The sequence below is a fragment of the Muscardinus avellanarius genome (genome assembly GCF_963383645.1).
Source record: "Muscardinus avellanarius genome assembly, chromosome: X".
Lineage (NCBI taxonomy): Eukaryota > Metazoa > Chordata > Mammalia > Rodentia > Gliridae > Muscardinus > Muscardinus avellanarius.
In genome coordinates, this window is record NC_137792.1 from 98,580,668 (window position 1) to 98,603,050 (window position 22,383).

The window sequence follows — 22,383 nt, forward strand, 5'->3', positions numbered from 1 at the left end:
TAAATTCCTGAGTCTGTCTTTGAAACTACAATCCTCCTGTTTCAGTTTTCCAAGTACTGGGATTACAGATGTGTCATTGTGCCAGGCAGGCTTATTTCAATTATTTTTATACCAACATGATGCTCTTTTAAGTGCTGTATTTGTGTGTGTGTGTGTGTGTGTGTGTGTGTGTGTGTGTGTGTGTGTCCGCGCATACATGCATTGTACTAGAAATTAAATGCAGGGGCATTCTACTTCTAAGCTATACCTCAGCCCTTTTTAAGAAAATGATTTTTGAAGCAGGATATCACTAAATTTTTGAGGGCCTTGCTAAGTTGCTGAGGCTGGCCTTGAACGTAAATATCTCCTGTCTCAGTTTCACAAGTACTGGGATTACATGTACACCACCATGCCCACCTACTTTTATTTTTTCATAGGGTTTAACAAGGGACCTTTCACCATATATTTATTTGTGTGTCTACGAGTCTTAATGCAGTAGATTATAAGCTCCATGAGAGCAGAAACCTTCACTGACATGTTCACCATTGTATCCCAGCACCCAGCACTGTGCTGCATATAAAAGGCCCTAAATAAATGTTTGCTGAATTAAAAATATTTTCAAATAGTCATAGTTGCTGAAAAATGGCTATTTCTCCATCCTTATGCAGAAATGTGCTAGACATATGCATGCTCATGTTCACAATTAACATTAGGCCCTTTTTTGTTCGGAGCAACTTCAAGCATATGGAAAGGTGTTCAGTAATGTTCATGGAAGGAATATATGAAGGAATGTATTTCTATAGCCTCCTCAGACATGAACAACAGTGATGGTTCTGTTACTTGCTTAGCCATTTTTAGGGCACTGCCCTCCCAATGAAGAACCAGGGCTTCCTACATGTTCTAATGGAAGAAAGTAACAGTTAAGGCCACTGTAAAAGGCAGTACCAGAGTGAACTGGGTGCTTAGGAGTATCAGGGAGGTAGTGATTCTCCATAGGGAGTGAAGATGGAGTGATTTTTTCACTGTAGTCAGTCTCAAACTTCAATTGTTTGTAAGAAACCTGGGACATGTTGTGACATACCTGTAATCTCAGTACTTGGGAGGCTGAAACAGGAGGACTATAGGCTCAAGGCTAGTCTCAGCAACTTAGCGAGACCCTGTTTCAAATTTTTAAAAAGAGGCTGGGGCTATAGATCAGAGATGCCCCTTGGTTCACTCTTCAACACCCTCCACACAAGAAGAGAAACTGAATTTAGAAAGGTATGTCAAAAACTAAATAAATAATTTTTAAAAAGGGATGCAGTGTAGTTCAGTGGTAGACTGCCCCTGTGTTGAATCCCCAGTACCAAAAATATTGTAGAAAAGCCATAATTCTGATTGAGTAGTTCTACAATTGGGTGACCACTCCTCCTTATTTGTCCAAGTCTTTCTCAGTTTTATCACTGAGATCTGATTTCAGGGGAACCCCTCAATCCTGGGACGATTCAGATGATTGATCACCCTACTTCTGGGGTGAGTTATTTCAAAACAGCGTCCCTTGGCATTTCTGCTGCAAGTGGTCCCCTGGTCAGACTTTGAAACATTCTGCACCATGGGTTAAAGGCTTGGTGGCAGCCCAACACACCTCACTAACTCTGATCTCCACTCTGATCCCAAATAATAGGGTTGGCTCAGCTGCTGCTGTTCTCGTTCCAACCTTAGCTAAAAGGAACACTTTGTAAGGCTTCAATTGATTCAAGAAGATTGAAAATGCAGGGCTAAGTGATTAAACCTCTTGCAGATGGGAGAACATTTAAATGCCTAAATTGCTTGAGTACTTTAAAAATAGGGAGGAACGGCCAAATTGTATCACCCCAAAAGTTCTAAAATAATCAACTAAAAGGAACCACTCTGAATGTGAGTGGCATAGTGTCATTTCTTCTCAGTCGGCTGACCACTTCAATGGCGATGGGCAGAGTTGTTAAGTGATCTATGAAATGTTAACCTTTCTATCAAGGCTGTAGATGCTGTCAACGGAATAAATTTGAATTCAGTCGATAAAAGGGTGTCAAAGGACACCGATCTCTCTTTCCTAAATTATCTCCAATTCTTTCAAAGGTTTTCTGCTCAGTTGTCACTGCGGCTTGTGATCCATTCCAGTCCCTTTGCCTTATGCTGCATAGATACAGCGCATATAACTAAGGATACGACCTTTGATTTCAAATAAGCCAAGGAGCAGGGAGCAGGGCGCCTACCACCTAAGTAAAGGCGCATTTTAAACACAGAGGCTGTTCGTCATTTGTTGGTGGAGATGTGGAGAAACTTGAACACTCATACATTGCTGGTGGAAATGTAAAATGCTGCTAATGTTGTGGGAAACTGTTTGGCAATTCATCAAACAGCCCAACGTAGAATTCTATCATATGACCAAGCAATTGGACTTCTAGGAATATAGCCCAAAGAATTGCAAACAGGGATCCACACAGATATTGTATATGCAAATGTGCATAGTGCCATTGTTCACAACAGCAAAACATAGAAACAACCCAAATTCCCAGTGGTAAATGAATGTATAAACTGATGAATGTATACACAAATTGTGGCATATAATACATGGAATATTATTCAGCCATAGAAAGGAAGAAAATTCTTATTTTGTGATGCTAAAGATTGAGCCCATGAGCCGGGTGTGGCAGTGCATGCTTGTAATCCCAGCATTCTGGAGGCTGAGACCAGAGGATATGGTTCATAGACAGACTCAGCTCCTTATATCATATGACCAAGCAATTATATCACAAGTAACTCAGTGAGACCCTGTTACAAAATAAAGGCTAAAAATTAGGGCAGGGGGTGTAGCTCAGAGGTCAAATGCCCCTGGGTTCCACCCCAAGACCCCCCAAAAAAGATTGAGCCCATGGACATTCTACCACTGAGCTACACCCCAGTCTTTTCATTTCCAAACAGGGTCTCAATAAGTTACTGCATATTGGCCTCAAACATGTGATTCTCCTTTCTCAGTCTCTCATACTTGGGAAGAAGGAAATTGTAATACATATTATGACATCGATGAAACTTGAAGACAATTACACTGAGTGAAATAAGCCAAACACAAAAGAAGAAAAATTGTATGAACCCATTTATATGAAATATCTAGAATAATAAAATTCAAAGAAACAAAGTAGATTAGAGGTTATCAGGAGCTGGGAGGAGGGAGATATATGAATTATTTAATTGGTACAGAGTTTCTGTTCTGGGTAATGAAAGCACTTTAAAAGTAAATTGTTGCCGGGCGTGGTGGCGCACGCTTGTTATCCCTACATTCTGGAGGCTGGGAACAGAGGATTGCGGTTCACAGACAGCCTCAGCTACTTAGTGAGGCCCTCTGCAACTTAGTGAGACCCTGTTTCAAAATAAAGAATAAGCTGGGCGTGGTGGCGCACGCTTGTAATCCCCGCACTTGGGAGGCAGAGACAGGAGGATCGCGCAGGTTCGAAGCCAGCCGCGCGCGCTGGCTTAGGAGACCCTGTTTCCAAATAAAAAAAATGTAAAAATAGGTCTGGGAGTGTAGCCCGGAGGTAGAAGGGCTTCCAGGAACCCCAGTACCACCAATAAATAAATAAATAAATAAATAAAGAAAGAAAGAAAGAAAGAAAGAAAGAAAGAATAAAAAAATGGGGCAGGGGATGTAGATCAGAGGTCAAATACCCCTGGGTTCCATCCCCAGACCCGAAAAAAAAGTAAATAAAAGTAAATTGTTGGGGAAGGGCTAAATAAGTGATGTGTACATGTGTGCCTCTACCATCTTGTACCCCATTAAAATGTCTGACTGCAATTAACCAATAAAAAGTTAGAAAATAATAGCATTACCTCAAAAAAAAGTAGATTGTGGAGACTGGCGTAGTGGTACACAACAGTAATCCTAGTATTTTAAAGGCTGAAACTGGCAGATTGCAGGTTTGAAGATAGCCTCAGAAATTTAGCAAAACTCTGTTTCAAAATAAAGAATTAAAAATAGGGCTGGGGATGTAGCATGGAGGTAGAATGCCCCTGAGTTCAACCCCCAGGACCAAAAAAAAAAAAAAAAAAAAAAGATTGTTGTTAATAGTTGTACATGGTGAATGTAATTTATATGACAGATTTATAAAAAAAAAGCTGAACATGGTGACACAGGCCTGTAATCCTAGTAATTGAGAGTGGGAGATAGGAGGATCACAGGTTTGAGGCCACCTTCAGCAATTTAGCAAGACCCTCAGCAACTTAGTAAGACTCTGTTTCCAAAATAGAAAAAGAAAAATAGGATTGGGAGTGTGGTTCAGAGTTACAATGCCCCTGGATTCAGTCTTCAAGTCTTCAGTACCATAATATATATTTTTAATATATATTAAAAGTCTATATATATTATATATTATATTATATATTATATTATATTATATTATATTATATATTAAAAGTCTATATATATATATATATATAATAAAAGTCTAATGGTGACTAGAAACTAAGAAGTTGGGCATGACCATGGGTGGGGAGAGAGAATGAGTAGTCCATGCCCTGAAGGTAGTTGCCTAGCAAACTTTACAGCTTTGAAGATAAGAACTTGGGGAGGGGGCTGGGGAATTGCATGCAACAAGGATACACACAGAGGGTAGTACATTCCAGTTGCATGTTTAATAAGCCACTCAGGTGAGTCATGCAGGTAGTCCCTAAAACACAATTTGGTTAGCTTCAATGCCTATGGATGGGGAACTACTCCTGGTAGTTGGAAATTTGAGGAAGGGAATGAGTATCTAAAAGCCTAGCAAGCACCTAATAAGTGGTCCAAAAATCGTATTGCAATATTGATTGATGGGAGAAGGCAGAAGACTCAGTAAATATTTTGAATAAATCAATTCACATTGTTGCTCCTTTTTGAAATGCCTTTTTCAATCCATCTCTAGGATACTCTTGCTAGATCTCTTAAAATTTGATCTAAACATGGCTTCCTCTGTAGACTCTTCCCTGATTTCATGTCCCCTACTGCAGGTAGATGTGGCATCTCCTGTGACTGGGAGGGATTATGGAGAGGTATTAGTGTTGGGGTTCAGGGGAGCACTAGGGCTCCCTGGGAAAGGACAGCTGAATGGAAATCCCAGGAAAGTAAACTGATTTGTACTTGGAATCTGTACACTGGAGTTAGGTCACTACTAGGGCAAGAAGCTGCAGGTGAACAAGCAGTAAAACAACTGAGGCTGAAAACTGGGACTAACCTGAAAAATGACTAAACACTACAGATTTGAGGTGAGTTGGTAGAACAAGACAAAGTAACCCGGGCCTAGTCCTCTGATTGGTCCCCGAGGCGAATTCAAACCAAATGCCCTCTTTAACTTTATATTAATGTCCTTACCTCCATCTAGAACATTCCTTGTTTCTGCATTTGGAAATCCTGCCCAGTTTTTCAAGAGCCCATTCATACTGAAGCCTGTCCTAGGAAACTTCCTCTAATTTCATGTCTTCCATTTTCAGCTTGAAGATGAGCAGAGACACCAGACACAGGATGTAGGTCACTGTGCAGGTGCTGGGATAAGAGATATGGATAGTGCTAGAAGGAAGAATTTAGGATTTAGTGCCTGAGTTTATTTTCTTACATTGTGTTTAGTTACTCTGTAAATGTCAGAGTAACCAACTCATTACTTTTTTTTTTTTCTTTTCGGTACCAGGGATTGAACCCAGGAGCATTCTACCTACAAGCTACATCCCCAGGCTTTTAATTTTTTTTTTTTTCCAAACAGAGTCTCGCTAAGATGTTGAGACTGGTCTTGAACCTCAAACCTATGATGCTCCTATCTTGGTCTACCGAGTACTAGAATTACAGGCATGCGCCACTGTGTCCAGTCCAACACAACCTATGTCTTTAATGGTAAGAGTGAAGCAGTATACTACAGGAGCAGGGGATTGGTAGTGGCATCTGAGAAGGCAAATGCACTAATAAGCACAGCTAGAATTTGAACCCAAGTTCTTCCAACTGTGAAACAGATGCTACTGACCCTGATAGCAATTGTTTCAGACTTCCATACGCATTAGTATTACCTGAGTAGCTAGTTAAGCTGCGCATTCCTGGGCCTCACATCTGAAATATTGGTTCACTAGAAGGGACACAGGTATTGGGATTTCATTAAACTCCTCAATCAATTCTGAACCCAGTGATCCAGGGACAGACTCCGAGAAACTTTATTTCTTTGGTGCCAATGACCTCAATTCTGAACCCATATTTGCTATTCATGTTTAGCAGTATTTTAGGCACCTCGTTTTAGGAAAAAAAAGACTATTTTACTCCATTGATTGGTCTTCGCAACCTTCTTGAAAATCGACTGACCACAGATGTATGGGTTTATTACTGGACTTCCAGCCTATCTCAATTTATAATATATCTCAGTTATTTATAGGTTTAGCCTTATGTTCCTACCACACATCCTTTTTATATTGAGGTAAAGTTCACATCACCTGTAATTCACCATTGTAACCATTTTGAGTTTACAATTTAGTGGCTTTTACTGCATCCACAATGCTGTGCAGCCATCATCAATATCTAATTCCAGAACACCAAAAAGAAACCCAATACTCATTATGCAGTCATCACTCATTCTGCTTTTCCTCCAGGCCCTAGCAACCACTAATCTGCTGTCAGTATCCATGAATCTACCTGTTCATGGCATTGTATATAAAGGGAGCCATAAATACATGGCTTTTTGTGTTTTCAAGGCTCATCATATTATAGAATGTATCAATGCTTCGTTCCTTTTTATAGCTGGATGATATTCATTATATTAATATACCCCATATTGTTGATCCATTCATCATTTGATGGACATATGGGTGGTTCACCCTTTCCTCATGAATAATGCTGCTTTCAGCACTAATGTAAAATATATTACATTTTATGTATATAACATAATAATTTCATGAATATATTACAACATTTGTGTGTGTTTGGTAATGGGAACAGAACCCAGGGGAGTTCTACCTCCAAGCCACACCCCAAGACCTATTTTATATTTCAGTTTGAAACAGAGCCTAGCTAATTTGCTAAGGGTCTCACTAAATTATAAAGGTTGCCCTCTAAACTATGATCCTCCTGACTCATCCTCCCAAGTACTAGTATAACAGGCATGTGCCACCACACCCAGTTCATGTACAATATTGTGTATGGACATATGCTTTTTTTTTACATAGAAGTAGAATTTCTGGGTCATGTGTTAATTCGGTTTAACTTTTTGAGGAACTGCCAAAATGTTTTCCACAATTGTTGAAATTTTACATTCCTATCAGCAATGTATGAGGGTTCCAATTTTTCCACATATTTGCTGACACTTGTTATTTTTTAAAATATAGCCATTATAGTCTCACATCATAATGTAAATAATGTTGACATTGATATACATGCACATAGCACTTGAGACTATAATGCACCAATAAAAATATTAAAAACAGCTTAGTTAACATTAAGTGGCATCTCATGGTTTTGATTTTCTTTTTCATTTTTTTGTGTGTGTGTGTTCTGGGGACAGTATCCAGGAGAATTCTACCTTCAAGCTATTTTATTTTGATTTTGAAACAAGGTTTTAATAAGTTTCTGAGGCTGGCCTTGAATCTGCAATTCTCCTATCTCAGTCTCCCAAATATTGGGATTGCAGGCATGCACCAACATGCCCAGCTTTGTTTTCATTTTTATACTGACTAAAGATATAGAGTATCTTTTCATGTGCTAACTGACCATTAGCATATATTTTTCCAATAAACGTCTGGTAAGGTTTTTGCCCATTTAACAATTGGCTCCTGGGTTCAGTGGTTTCAATACCATAAAAATGCTTTAGGATTTTCTCTATATGCAATCATGTCATCTGTGAATAAAGATAGAATTACTTTTCCCTTACTAATTTAGATGACTTATTTTTCTTGATTAATTGAATAAATTTTGGTTTAATTGTTTTTATGTAATTTTGCTTTTTTATTTTTCCACCAGTTGTTTAGTTTATAATTGACAAAAGTTGAACATATATATACATACATATATATACATATATACATATATACATATATATACATATATACATATATATACATATATATACATACATACATATATATATGCCTTGTAGTCATACATCTTAATGGGGTACAAGATGATAGAGGCATACATGCATACATCACTCATTTAGCCCTTCTCCAATTCCCACCCCATTCCCTCTTTCCTCCATCTTTCTCATGTTTGGCTTAGTGATTTACTTTGATATGTTTGTAAATGTACATCATGTACATTAGGGAATATATTAAATGTGCAATCAATGTGATAATTTGAAATAAATATACATTTCTGAGTGCAGTGGTATATGCTTGTAATCCCAGTATTTGGGAGGCTGATACAGTAGGATTACAGGTTAGAGGCCAGCCTCAGAAACTTTGTGAGAGTCTCAGCAAGTTAGGAAGACCTTGAATCAATTTTTTAAAAAGAAGCAATCCCTAGTACCGAGAGAGAGAGAGAGAGAGAGAGAGAGAGAGAGAGAGAGAGAGAGAGAGAGAATAAATATGTATGCACTGTGAAAAGATTGATCAAATTAATTAACACATTGTATTAGCCTGTTTTCTGTTAACTACAATAAAATACACAAGGCAACCTAACTTAATAAAGCAAAGAGGTTTATTTTGCTTACAGCTTTGGAGGCTGAAAGTCCAAGACTCAATAGCCCCATTGGTTTGGCCTTTAGTGAGAGCCCAATGGCAGATGATATGATGGCGAGAGCACATGGATAAGTGAGATGATATTGTCAGATAGGAAGGCAGAGAGTTGGGTGGGGCTGACTTTGCTCTTTTTTGAGGGGTTACTGTGGATGGAACTCTGGGGTGCTCTAGCACTAATCCACATATCCAGCTCTTTAATTTTTTTTTAATTTTGAGGCAGACCTTTTTTTTTTTTTTTTGGTGGTACTGGGGTTCCTGGAAGCCCTTCTAACTCCGGGCTACACTCCCAGACCTATTTTTACATTTTTATTTGGAAACAGGGTCTCCTAAGCCAGCACGCTCGGCTGGTTTCGAACCTGCGCGATCCTCCTGTCTCTGCCTCCAAGGTACTGGAACTATACGTGTGCATCACCATGCCGGGCTGGTTTGTTCTGTTATTACAACTTTGTCTCTTTCGTCACAACCAGAAGGTATCACAAGAACTACATTATCCCTTCAAAGGGTAGCTCCTTGAGTGACCCAATGACCTCCCAGTAAACGCCTTCTCTTATACGTCCACAGTGGGTACCAAGCTTCTAACACATGAACCCTTGAGAGCAAACCACATCCAAATTTTAGCACATATTCATCACCACATGTATTTACCATCATGTGTGTGTGCATGTGTGTGTGTAAAAAACATTTAGCAACTACTGTTCTTGCAAATTTCAAATAAAAAATGCAATATTTATATAATCACTATGCTGCATATTAAATCTCCGGAAATTATTAATTTATAACGGAAAGTTTGTACCTTTTAGCTAACATTCCCCATTTTCACCTCGCCCCCAGACTCTGATAACCTCTTTCTCAATGAATTTGAGCCATATTTTTATGGCTGAAAAATATTCCAGTATAGACCACATTTCTTTTATCCATTCACTTGTCGGTGGACATTTAGGTTGTTTGCATATCTTGGCTATTATGAAAAATGCTGCAATAAGCATGTGGATGCAGATATTTCTGTTTATACTAACTTTGGTTATACCCCAAGAAGCAAAATTGCAAGACATTATGGTAGTTCTATTTTATTTTATTTTATTTTATTTTATTTTATTTTATTTTATTTTATTTCAGTGGTACTGAGGATGGATCCCAGGGGCTTTCTACCTCCGGGGTACACTCAGAGACCTATTTTTTATATTTTACTTGGAAGTGGGGTCTCTCTAAGTTGCTGAGAGCCTCACTAAGTAGCTGAGGCTGGCTTTGAACCTCCAGGATCCTCCTGTCTCAAGCTCCCAGGTACTGGGATTATAAGCATATGCCACCAAGCCCAGCTCTGTTTTATTTTTAAGTAACTCCATACCGTTTTCTATAATGACTAGTACCTATTTATACTCCTACCACTAGTATACAAGTGACCCTTTTGTCCACACTCTTGTCAACACATTTTATTGTTTTGTTTTTGATAATAGAAATCCTCGCAGGTGTTAGGTGATATCTCACTGTGGTTTTGATTTGCATTTCTCTGATGATTGGTGATGTTGGACAGCTTTTCATATACACCTCTTGGCCATTTGGATATCTTTGGTAAATGTCTGTTCAGGTCTTTGACCATTGTAAAACCAGGTTACTTGATCTTTTGCTGCTGAGTTGTATGAGTTCCTTATAAATTTTGGATATTATCTGCTTCTCAGATAGCTCAAGCATCCATGCCATTAAAACACTTGCCTCAGAATATTTTTGGAAAATATCATTTGGAGGAGACGCTGTTAGCACTGTGCTACTGATAAAGACAGGCCTTTCAAGCCAGACTTCCAGGGAGCCTCTGAACAGGTCAAATCATGACAATTTGGAAGGAATGAGTTCTGTTCCATTCCTGTCAGTGCCAGGAATGTAGGCTGTCATTTTTAAGACTACCACTGAGATAGGAAGGAAGGAGTGGAATAGGGTGAGTTGAAATGCCACAAAACTCATTCTTCTTAATGAGATTCAGCCGCAATTCTGAATATATAGTTCCCAGGTTGTAGTAAGGTTTGATTAATTTCCAGAGTTCTGAAAAGTTAAATTTGAGAGTTTTTTTTTCCATTTTCATTATTTTAATGGAGGGGTAGATTTGGGGGTGTAGTAGAGACTGAATTCAGGGCATTCTACCTCCAACACATTTTATTTTATTTTGAAACAGGGTCACGATAAGTTGTTGGGTTGCTAAGATTGACTTCAAACCTGAGATCCTCCAATCTCAGCCTCCCAAATACTGGGAATAAAACCAAGTTATAAACAAGTGGAGGTTACTGGAAATAATTTATTTGTGCTTTCTACCTGAGTTATTTTTCCATAATGCAGTCTCTCCATTCCTCTCTTATTGAGTACAAGTGGTTATTCCAAATCTCTTCATGTTTTCAATACCACTCCTTACCTATCTCCTTCTGTCTTCACAAATTCCACAATTTAAATATATTAGGCAGGACATGGTGGCATATACTGTAATCCCAGTACTTGTGAGGCTGAGACAGGAAGATTTCAGGTTTGAGACCAGCCTCAACAAATGAGCAAGACTCTCAGACATTAGCAAGACCCTGTTTCCAATCAAAAATAAAATATAGGACTGGGGGTACAGCTCAAAGTTAGAATCCTCCAGGGTTCAAATCTTAGCACCACAAAAAATCTGGTAGTAGCTTGTTTAGCAATAGAAGTCTGAGATCAAATTTTCTTGGTTCTGTTTCTGCGTTTGTGCTTACTAACTGTGTGACTTTGAAAAAGTTAGCAATTCTCTTTGTCTCTATTTTCTCATCCTCAAAGATCCAGTGTGAGAATCAAGTAAAAGAACCCCAGTAGCACTAAAAGAAGAGTGCCTTCATTAAGTGTTAGCTTTAATCACTACCATCATCATAGCACCATCATCATTCTTCTTACTCTTTACTTTGGTGTGTGTGCTATCAGGGCTTTAACACAGGGGCATTCTACCTCTGAGCCACACTCTCAGCCCTTTCTGTTTTTTTTTTTTTTTTTAATTTTGAAACAGGGATGCTGAATGTCTTGCTAAGTTGCTGAAGCTAGCCTCACACTCGTGATCCTGTCTCAGCCTCCCAATTACTGGGATTACAGATGTGTGCCAACACGCTGGGCTCCTATCATTCTTGTCTGTAAGGGATAAAGGTTTGTCCTCAACACCATCACCTGTGTCCTCTTGACCCCCAATTTTTCTATCACCTTTGCTTCCCACCCTTGACTATCCAATTACCCAGATTTTTAAAAGTTCAAAAACAAAAAGGAAAAGCAAACACAAAAACAAAACACCTAGCTACTTTCTCCTGTAAAATGTTGATTCATTTTTTCCTTTCCTGCTAAATTCTTCTAAAGTTCCATTTTGTTATTCACTTACCTCCTTCAATAAGGTTTCTAGCTCTACATTTTTCAAGGCAAGAACCTAGTCTCTTAATTTAAATAATCATTTAAATTTTTTGTTTTCCTGATCTCTATATAACATCTATTATTACTCACCTGGATCTCTGTCTGTCTGTCTGTCTGTCTGTCTGTCTGTCTCTCTCTCTCTCTCTCTCTCTCTCTCTCTCTCTCTCAATGAAGATTGAACCCGGCAGTGATACCACCAGAATATACCCTCAGCCCTTTTTAATAAAAGTTTTTGAATTCTGAAATATTCAAAATTTAACTAAGTTGCACTGTGATTATAGGCATGTGTCACTATGCCCAACTTCACCTGGTTTTTCTCTTTTTGCATGGTACCAGGGATTGAACCCAAGAGCATTCTTCCTCTGAAATACACCCCAGCTCTTTTTATTTTTTGCTTTTGAACCAAAGTCTGTCTTGGTTGCTGAGAGTCACACTACTTGCTGAGGCTGTCCTTGTACCTCCAATTCTCCTGTCTCAGTCATCCAAGTACTGGGACTTCAGGCATGAGCTACCAGCTTCTTCTGGGTCTTTTCCTAATCCTTCCTATATACTTATTCTTTCTCCTTTACTGCTCCAGGGGTAAGTCTTCAGCTGCTTATCTGCACTCTAGAAATTAAGAACACCTTCTTGTACCTAGGAATACTTACTTCTCATTGGTTTAATTATATACTTTTGTTCCAGCCCATTAGCAGGGGGTAAATTTAGTGTCTCAGTCCTAAGTAAAACTTGTAAAAGCTATGCCATGTGAGCTGGCTTCTGTGTACTAGATTATATAGAACCTATAGTGTCTTTTAATGTTACTCTTGGGTTCCTATAGTATTTCAGTATCTATCTTCTTCCATCCAGCCTGTAGACTATTGCCAGATTTTCCTAAAACACTAAAAAGCTAGCTAGGTCAGGTTATGAGGGGCAGGACAAGTAGAAGATGAAGAGGAAGAAGAAAAGGAAGAGTAATTAGAAGCAAAAGAGTAAAAACAGCAGCAGAAGCCTTGTATGTTCTATAAATGTAATTAAATACATCTTATAATTTCCCACAGCTATAATAATAGACAGTATTGCATCTCTTATCCATGGTTACTCTTTCTGTAGTATCAGTTACCCACAGTCAACCACAGTCCAAAATATTAATGGAAACATTATAGAAATAAGTAACTTATAATTTTTTAAATGTATGCCACTCTGAGTAACAGAATGAAGTCTCACATCATTCTGGTCCATCCCACATGGGTTATGAATCATCCCTTTGTCCAGTGTATCCATGCTGTATATCTATTTACCCATTAGTTGTTCAGTAGTCATCTCAGTTTTCAGATCAATTTTTGATGTATTGTAGGCAATCCGTATGTCGTAGCCTAAGGTACACCACCCTGCTTATGTCATCCCCTCACTTTATCTCATCATGTCATCATCTCACACTATCACTTCTAGAGTGAGTTCAGCACAATAAGATATTGTGAGAAAAAGAAATAGCACATTCACACAACTTTTATAATATAGTGATATAATTGTGCTATTTTATTATTAGTTATTATTCTTTTTTGGGGGGTGGTACTGGGGATAGAACCCAGGGCCCTTCTACCTTCGTGCTACAATCCCAGACCTATTTTATATTTTATTTGGAAACAGGGTCTCTTAAGGCAGCTGAGGCTGGCTTCGAACCTGCATGATCCTCCTGTTTCAGCCTCTCAAGCATAGTGATTACAAGCGTGTGCCACCATGCCCGGCTTAGTTATTATTCTTAATCTCTTACTATGCCTAATTTATGAACTAAATTTTATCATACGTATGTCTGTATATGAAGAATATACTAGACCCTATGATTTCAGATCTTCACACTAGGAATTTTGGAATTTATCCTTTGTGAATAATGGGTACTGTTTTGGTTACTAACATTTTATAATTAATTGTTGGCCTAGACTTTCTGAAAAGGTTTATTGCTAAGCTTTCTTTAATGAATCTATTGGCATCTAGCTGTAGCTTTTACACTAAAAGCATAAAACATGATAAGGTTTTTATAAGGTTTATTTCTTACTATTCCAAGGCAATATATTATCCTATGCACATTATTCCCTGGAAAACCAATAAAAGACAAATTTTAGCTCAGTTCAAGTTAAATTATTTAAAAAAATTTCTAAGTACTTTAAAAGTAATTGAGGATCACACTAGAAAACTTTACTGGAGCCTTGTTGTTCATTCTTGGCTTAGCAGATGAATAGTTAGAACAAGGAAGAAGTAGAATAATGTTTGCACAGTTAATAAGAGAAAGCAACAAGCATGCCCAGCCCTACCAAGATTCAAAGATTAACTGATTTCAAAGCTGTGAAATAAATATAAAAAGTACAGTGGGCATAATAGAAATAATCTGAATCACAATTCAGGACTGGGGATTGAACCCAGAAGCACTCTATCATTGAGCTAACTCTAGCCCTTCTTTTTTGTGAGGCAGTCTCACTAAGTTACTCGGATTGACTTTGAACTTGACATCCTGTTGCCTTAGTCTTCTAATTAGCTAGGATTGTAGGCATGCACCACTGACTCCGGCTTAGAACCTGTGTTTTTAATTACTACTTATTTCAGTCAACATTCTAACTACTATGATGCAAACGACTGACCATATAACTTAGAGGAAAGAGGAAGGACGATTTATTTGCTTCTAGGTTTTTTTTTTTTTTTGTGTGTGTGTGTGTGTGTGTTGAGATTTTGTGAGGCCAAGATCTGAGGCCAGGGTCTGAATCTCAGGGTATGGCCTCAAAAAGGAGAGAGGGGGGGGAGGGGAGGGGAGAGGAGACGAGGAGAGCTCTCAAAGCTTCACTCTTACATCATGATGGAGGCCAGGGGGGAGAGAGAGAGAGAGAGAGAGAGAGAGAGAGAGAGAGAGAGAGAGAGAGAGAGAGAGAGAGAGAGAGGTGGGAGGAGAAAGAACCTTAAATAATCCCTAGGTAATACGCCTAAGGACCCATGTTCTCCCTCTATAACCCAATGCCCTAGGTTACCACTCAGATAAGTGCATTAAAATGAATTTATCTACTGATAAGATTACAACCCTCATGACTTAAGTATATCAATCCTGAGCTCTTTAGGGGACATTCTATATCTGATCATAACACTAGCTAATATATTGCCTCTCGTGTCTCCTATATCTGTCAATTCTCTGATAAAATCGGGATTTAACAGACAAAAACCAAACTTCTTTGCTGATATTTAAACTCTTCTCTAACTTTCTCTACTCAGTGAGCAAGTCTTATTCTATGCTAATTCCTAAAGTAATTATTTAATTTAGTCAGATCAGTTTCTTTACTATATATCAAATCTGTCAATCTCATTTCTAATTCTAGGCCTCCACTCATCCAAAGTCCCCAAATCTTAGCAATCCTTCAAATCTAAATCAAGGTCTATCTGCATGAAGCCTTCCCTACTCTTTTTTTTCTCTAAACATCTACAAAATTTACCATCTGTAGCACACATTTTTTAACTGGTTTTAAAAACAATTTTTAATTGAGCTGTAATTCACATACCATAAAATTCACCTTTTTTACCTGAGAGTGGAGGCCAGGGTTCTGAGAATGGCAAAACATAACATCTGACATTGGGCAGATAAGGTTGTTGTCTACATTAGTGTGTGTGTGTGTGTGTGTGTGTGTGTGTGTGTGTGTGTGTGTGTGTGTTTGGTATGTGTGAGTGTGTGTGTGTGTGTGTGTGTGTGTGTTAATACAGATTGAACCTAGTGGCATTCTACCTCTGAGCTACTTCCCAGCCCTTTTTATTTTTATTTTGAAGCAAGGTCTTGCTAGGTTTCTGAGGCTGGCCTCAAATCTGAGATTCTTCTGTCTCAGCCTCCCAAGTACTGGCATTACAGGCATATGCTACCACACCAGGCAATACCACACATTTTAAATTAATGCCATGCAGCACACAAATTAACACTTATATATTTTCTTTTGTGTTTTCTTTAATGTGTGCTACTTATGTCTTCCAAACTAACTGTAAGGTGTTTTGGGTTTTTTTTAACTTTATCCTCTCCGCAGTATCTAGCACAGCTGTTGATTAATCAACCTTACTGGAAATGAAATTGAGCTCATTGCTTATGTCTTTATGTTGAACAGGCTGTATTTTGGAAATAAAGCCAGCTGTCATCCACAGATTTTTTTTACATGGTACAATATATGCAGCAGAATTTTAAACAGGCCATAGGTGAGGATGGCAAAAAATAGAGTTCAGAGCTGCAAAGGAAGACAAAGCAGTGGTGCTAGCTAGGGTCAAAATCCTATAGCTGACCTTCTCTTCTACTGTGTTTTTCTTTGGTAGTGCCGTTTGAACCCAGGAACATCCTGCCTCTGACACCCCCAGCCATTTCTTCTTTTTATTTTAAAATAGGATCTCGCTAAGTTGCTGAGTTTCTCTCTAAGTCTACTGATTTTTTAAATAACCTTTTTATTTTTAATTAATTTTAAACTCACAAGAAGTGGTAAAAATCAGATAGAGCTGTTATATTCCCCTCACTCACTCTACTCTCATGTTAATATCTTGCATAACCATAGTACAATGGTCAAAACTGAGAAATTAACATTGATGCAATACTATTAACAAAATTACAGGCTATACTCACACTCCTTAACTGACCTTTATAGTCTGTAGCACAGCAAGTATTGAAAAGGAAATTTAGAAAGAAGGGTGCAGAAAAGGTTATATGGGGCCAACAGTATCTGAGCCAGAGAGAGGAAAGGAAAATCAAAACTGCATACCATGAACTGTTGACAGCCTCTACCTAATTTGTCTCCCTGGGGCAGAGTGGGGAAGATTTTTGTAATTTGTCTGTTTGCACAGAGTGACCTTTTGCCAATGGGGGAGTCTTTTATTCTTTGCATAGAGTTCCATGTTCACTTTGGCCTTGCCTTTCCCTTTACTCTGCATTATCCATGTGGAGGATGTTTAAAATTAAAATAATTATCTTTTACTCTCACTACCCATCTATTCAAGAATATTCATACAGTATATTTAGATTGAAAAAACCTACTTCTTAGAAAATTGAAAGGTGAAAATATTTTTTCTGCATGGACTAAGAAACAAACAAACAAACAACAACACATTTAAACGGATTGGCAGGATGAAGAAAGCAGTTGGCTTTCCAGCACCTTTCAAGTTAAATGTTTAGAATGAGGCTTTTGAAATTTAGACTAGTATAAATTCAGTGGAATGCCTATTCATATATATATGTATATATGTATATGTGTATATATATATATATATATATATATATATATATATATATATTATGTAGGCAAAATGTATTTTACAGTCAAATAGAAACATTTAAAAATTATCTTGTCAGGGGAGTTGACTAAAAGCATACTGCATTCAAATTCCTTCACTTTTATAATATATTACAAATCATATATCGCAAACCATCAACTGCTCTTCTAGCAGCAAAATTTAAAGATGATTTCCTGGTAAAAAATAAATGGGAGAAGGCAGAGTGTGACAGTGAATGTTTTAACCATATTTTATAATATTCAAGTCTAGAATTAGGAGGCCAAAAAATTAAGTGTTACAAAATAAATTCCAGATAGATGCAGTTGAAATTAAAAGTTAAAAACATAAAAGTACCAGAATAAAAATAAATAGCCTTTCTAGGAATACACTATGTACAAATAAAAATGATTAGAATTACTGTGTGACTGGGGATAGAACTTTGTGGAACAGCATGGAAAAGAACATCCTGGGAGAAATATTGGTAACATATATACATATAGCTATGTTTTATATTATTATTTTTTGGTTCTGAGGATTTAATCCAGGGGCATTGTATCTCTGAGCCACACTCCTAGCCCTGTTTTATTTTGAAGCCGATTCTTGCTAAGTTGTCGAAGCTGGCCTTGAACCTGTGATCTTCCTGTTTCAGCCTCCCAAGTACTAGGATTAAAGGTGTGTGCTTTTGTTCCCCTCTCCAATATTCTTAATATATAAAAAACTTTTATAAATAAAAAATAAATATTTAACAGAAAAAATAGCAAAAGACAAGAACAAATGTCCTCAAATCAAAAGAACACAAGTTAATAAATGTATGAAAAATTGTTCAACCTCACTAGTATATCAAGGAACAGAATTCATAAAAGGGCATAGTGTTACTTTCCCTTAAAATTGGAAGTGATGAAAAGAATTATGATATTCAGGATTTCTTAGGATATAAAGGACTAGGTACTAGTATAAGCCTTTTTCTAGGCAATTTAGCCAATTTATCAAAATACTTTAAAATATGCATATATAGTAATTTATTTCTAAGACCTTAACCTAAGGGGGGAAATACAAGATGTGGACAAAAAAGGATGTACAATAGTGCTCCTAACAGTACTATTCATACATAAAACTTAGATATCGACTATCCATTATGATTACATAGATTTTGTAACGTGTGTGTGTGTTTGTGTGTGTGTGTGTGTGTGTGTGTGTGTGTGTGTTATCTCTGTCACTGAAACAAAGTACCTGAGATAATTGACTTATAAGGATGAAGGGTTTATTTGGCTTATGTTTTCAGAGAGTTCAGTCCAGAGTGTATATGTATATATAATGCTACAAAACCATTAGAAATCATTTCAGTGTATACTACTCTGCCATACAGATCCTGCTTCAAGACTGAGAAGGTATTGGAAGGGCTGGTGACAGACAGGTCTCTGCTGTCAGCTTTCTCTGGGAATTGCCCTGAGCTGAACTGAAGAGTGACCTAGCCAGGTGTGGTGGTACACACCTATAATTTCAGTATGTTGGAGGCTGAGACAGGAGTATCACAAGTTGGAGAACAATGTTAGGAATTTAGGAAGACCCTGTTTCAAAATAACAAAGAGCTTGAAGTATCGCTTAGAGGTAGAATACACCCTCTCATAGGTGTCCATCCCAAGAGGACTCCCCAGTACACTTCTTGCCTGACATGGAGTCTACTTTTTAGGACATTCAATCTACAGTAGTCATCCTATATGAAAATTTATTAATATGGGAAAATATTTGAAAACAGACCAGCTGAGACAGTAGGATTGACGGTTCACAGTCAGCCTCAGCAACTTAGTGAGGCTCTGTTTGAAAATCAAAAAGAAAATAGAAATGTGGGTATATCTCAGAGGTGGAATACCCCTGGGTTCAGTCCCCAGTAACACACACCCACACCCACACACACACCCACAGAGAGAGAGAGAGAGAGAGAGAGAGAGAGAGAGAGAGAGAGCGCACCAGCCATTTCTATCTATATAGCCCATCAAATAAGCTAAAATTACCTTTAATATAAACTTTTGTAAGCGCAAGATAAATTACACAAACAATCTTTTTTATTTATTTATTTTTTGTGTTACTGGGGTTTCTGGAAACCATTCTACCTCCAGGCTACACTCCCAGACCTATTTTATACTTTTTATTTGGAAACAGGGTCTCTTAAGCCAACGTGGCTGGCTTCGAACCTGCGCGATCCTCCTGTCTCCGCCTCCCAAGCGCAGGGATTACAAGCATGTGCCACCATGCCTGGCGTACAAATAATCTTTTAATTGCATAGCTGAGCTCCTAAGGAGCAAAAAAAAAAAAAAAACTTTGAGAAGCCAGAAACAAGGGTAAGAAAATAGAGTGGTAATCTTTGTGAGTAGATACGGGGTTGCCTTTAGAAGGGAGTTCCAAATTTTAACAACCATAAGGACAGAGAATGAGGTCTTGGGGCCCAAGGGTCCTGACATAAAGCTTGGTTCTGGGAATGGTAATACCCTTTAAAAATGAACTAGAAAAATACTCTACCTCGGCACAGTGAAAGAAGGAATCTATGTGTCTCTGTAAAAGCTCAAGGTGGAAAGACAAGGTCCCTTTGGGAATTTAAGCAGAGGCCTGGAACATATGTAAGTTTTATGTTTCAATTTATATTACCTCCATGGCTTCTGGAAGAAGCCAGAAGGTAAAGGTAAAACCCCTTTAAAGGGATGCTACCACAATGTAGACCAGAAGAGATTTTCACAGAATTCTTTAAACCTCTTCCAATAAAAAAAAAATGCAAGAGTAAGTTATGTACAATGAGTGATAGTCGGTGAACATAATGATTAGCACAATTAAGAACCTGATAATTACTCAATTTAAATTTGAGAAAACTCCTCTATAATAAGAACAAGGAATAGCTGAGTGTAATGGTGAACACCTATAGTTCCAGTACTTGGGAGGATGAAACAAGAGGATTGCAGGTTTGAAGCCAGCCTCAGACATATACTGAGACCCTCAGCAACTTACGGAGACCCTGTTTCAAAACAAAAACTACAAAGGTCTAGGGGATGTGGCTTGGAGATAGAATGCCTCTAGGTTCAATCCCTAGCATCCTAGTACCACAAAAGAAAAAGAAAAGAAAGGAAGGATGGAAGGAAGGGAAAAAGGAAGGAAGAAAGGAGAAGGAATAAAGTTCCAAAGGAAGGAAGAGAAAGAAAGTAAGGAAGGGAGGAAGGAAAGAAGGAAGGAAAAGAACAAGGCAAGATGGAAATTAACAAAGGAGCTATAAAGACATGGATGATAGAATGAATCTTTCAACCTTTATCTAAGAATGGTTCCAAACAAAAACTAGAAAAAATATGAGAAAGGCAATATTCAAAGAGATAATTCCTGAGAATTTTCCAGTATTGATGAAAAACTTAAGAAGCATGAGGGCTAAGTAAAACAAATAAAAGTCAATTTCTATATAGGCATATCAGAGTCAAGTTGCAGAAACCCTCCCCCAGAAGGAAAATATTTAAGCTTACCAGAGAGAAAAGACAAATTATCTACATGATGAAGATAGACCAGAGGCTTTGCAGTTACTTGAAGAGGGTGTAGGACCAACACACAAACATATAGGCCTGGGTAAAATCTTCCTAAATAAGACCCAAAAGGCACAAAAATTAAAATGAGAATTGATACATGAGATTGCATTAAATTTAAGAGCTTCCGGGCAGCAAAGTAAACTATAGAGAACCTTAAAAGAGAGCCAACAGAATGGGAGAAGATCTTTGTCAGCTACTCCTCTGATAGATGACTAATATCTAGAGTATACAAAGAACTCAAGAAATTCACTGCCAAAAAAACACAAATAACCCAATCAAAAATGGGCAAGTGAACTAGATATTTCACAAAATAAGAAATACAAGTGGCCAATAAATAGATGAAAAATGTTCAGCCATAAAGAAGAAAAAATATCTAATTTTCAGGGAAGTGGATGGAACTGGAGAATATTCTGCTAAGTGAGAGTAATCAGTCACAAAATTGAAAGGTCAGATGTACTTCCTCATATGCAGAAGATAGGGATAAATTGGGACACAGGAGAAACTCTCGACAAAGGAGATGAAATATTAGTGGAGTGAAGGAGGAGACCTAACTGAGGGAGACAGGAGGAAGACTTGAAGAGGGAAACATTTCAATGCACATGATATAAATACACAAACTTATCAATGCCAATCATTGTACTGAGCATGGCAATGTGGGAAGGGATAGGGAGTGGGTGAGAACTGGAAGAGGGCTCTCTGAGTGCTGTGTGCATGTATGCCTCTATCATTCTGAACTGCATCAAGATGTATGATTGCAGCCGGGTGTGGTATCACAGGCTTGTAATCCCAGCATTCAGGAGGCTGAGACCTGGAGGATCGCGGTTCACGGACAGCCTCAGCTACATAGTGACACCCTCTGCAACTCAGTGAGACCCTGTCTCAAAAAAGTAAAAAATTGGGCAGGGGGTGTAGCTCAGAGGTCAAATGCCTCTGGGTTCCATTCCCATACCTGAAAAAAAAAAAAAGATGTATGATTAAAAAGCCCGGTGTGGTGGCGCAGGCTGTAATCCCAGCATTTAGGAGGCTGAGAATGGAGGATCACGTTCGCGGACATCCTCAGCTACTTCGTGAGGCCATCCGCAACGCAGTGAGACCCTGTTTCAAAGTAAAGAATAAAAATAGGGCAGTGGTTGTAGCTCAGAAATTGAATGCCCCTGGGTTCCATCCCCAGACCCGCAAAAAAAGAAGAAAAAAGACATATGATCACAATGCACCAAAATATTAAAATTCTAAAACAAAGAATGATGAGCTAGATGAAAGACTTTCCTCTTCCTCCTCCTCCTCCTCCTCCTCCTCCTCCACTGTAATTATGGATTGAATGTACAGGCATTCTACCTCCAAACTACACTCCCAGGCCCTTTTGTTTTTCTTTTTGTTTTGTTTGAAACAGGGTCTTGCTAGGTTACTTAGAGTTTTGCTAAGTTGCTGAGGCTGGTCTCGAACCTGCAATTCTCCTGTCTCAGCCTCCCAAGTACTTGGATTACAGCCATGTATCACCACATCCAGCTAG

The 22,383-nt window shown here is 38.2% G+C and overlaps 1 protein-coding gene across 1 annotated transcript in view; it reads right to left on the bottom strand.

Annotated features, from left to right (window-relative positions):
• MID2 (midline 2) overlaps window positions 1-22,383 on the bottom strand; it is a gene marked incomplete at its 3' end in the record, with an annotated part of 523,130 nt that overhangs the window by 468,151 nt on the left and 32,596 nt on the right. The gene's annotated exons all lie outside the window — the stretch shown is intronic.